Source organism: Elephantulus edwardii, unplaced genomic scaffold (genome assembly GCF_000299155.1).
Source record: "Elephantulus edwardii isolate Elephantulus edwardi_28Jun2011 unplaced genomic scaffold, EleEdw1.0 scaffold00270, whole genome shotgun sequence".
Lineage (NCBI taxonomy): Eukaryota > Metazoa > Chordata > Mammalia > Macroscelidea > Macroscelididae > Elephantulus > Elephantulus edwardii.
In genome coordinates, this window is record NW_006400020.1 from 221627 (window position 1) to 223087 (window position 1461).

The 1461-nt window shown below is 48.8% G+C and overlaps 1 pseudogene; it reads right to left on the minus strand.

Annotated features, from left to right (window-relative positions):
* Positions 1-415: 415 nt before the first annotated feature.
* On the minus strand, positions 416-1025 carry LOC102856960 (annotated as a pseudogene).
* Positions 1026-1461: the final 436 nt, after the last annotated feature.

The following is a 1461-nucleotide window of genomic DNA, read 5'->3' on the forward strand; positions in this document are numbered from 1 at the left end:
AAAAAGAAAGGAAAAAAGTGGGGATAGAAGGGGAAATAACCCCTAAACACTGTCAGCAAAAAGCAAGACGTGGGTGTAGCTCCCTACTCTGAAACTCAGCTCTCTAAGAGATTCCCACCCACCCAATTTTCTTTTAAACAAAATACTCAAACCAGCAGCATAGGTGTCTGGGATAGTCACTGAGATTATGAACTGAACACTGGGAATGGGAGGGGAAAGTTCAAAATATTGGCATTGGGGGCAAAGGGGAAGAGGGAGAGGCTCTGTCTGGAAGAGAGGGTTGGACAGCTAGAGGTGGAGGTGAGCCAGTATAGGGGGGATCCTGACTGACTGCTGCTGCCCGCAGCCCCCAGGATCCCAGAGTGCCCCGCGGTTTGTTCTGTATGTAGTCTCCATTCTTTATTCCCCAAAGGCTTCACAGGCCTAACTCCACGTCCTCCAGCTCTCTTCCAGTGCTCTCCTCCTTGTCAGCTTCTCCAGCTGCTCTTTGCTGGGCTGACTGATCTCCCCCGACTGAATCCACTGCTGCCGTTCTTCCGCCCGTCGCAGCTTCTTCTTCAGGTTTTTAGCTTCTTGGCTCTCTCAGCGGTGGCAGCTGAGTCAGACTGGTCAGAGGCAGATGTAGGGAGGGCTAGAGAGCCCTGTGGAGCACTGTGGAGGTGAGCTGTCTCTCCCAGGGAAACCTTTTCAAGAATTCAGCTCAAAGCCTCTGCCTCTCCCTTCACTTATTGCTGTCGCCTTTTTTCCTTTCTCTTCACGTTGCATTTGGCTATTTTAGAGAGACCTGGTTCACCACCTTCAGGCCTGGATGAGGTGGCAGCAGCAGTGGCCTCTGGACTCAGCCCTGGAGGCAGATCTGGTTTACTCTTAGAAAATGTCACATATTAGTTCTCATATACTGGGACCCCCTCTTGAGGCACATAGCCTTCTTTCACCCTCCGCTGCTTCTGCCAGGTCCCATCAGGTCGCTGTGTTGAAGAAATGTACTTGCTGTTGGTCTTGTCAGTTGCATAGAGAGTTGCCATCTTGAAAATGCAAACCCTACTTCTAAACATCAGTCAGGAGAACCCCTCCTTCCATGACCTTGAGACCAGAAAAACTTGACAGTGTCCCACTACCACTACTGGCTCCATTAACAGTTGAAAGTCCTGGAGAGAGTGGGAGAAATATGGGGTACAAAACTCAAAATCAAACTACAACAACAAACATTTGCAGTGGAAAAGTACATTATTCTTGGTAAAGCAGAGCATAAGAAAAAAGAGAAAGACCATCAACAGGATAGATTGACCCCCTGTCTGGACCGACAAAATAAAAGTTATGTACTGCACAGTGCTGGAGTGATGTCATAGCTGAACCTTCAGTGGGATTTCAGAGGTTATGGCTCACACAGAAGGAGACTGCCCATCTTTCTCCCATGGAGCAGATGGTGGATTTAAACCACATAATATTTGGGTTGGCAGC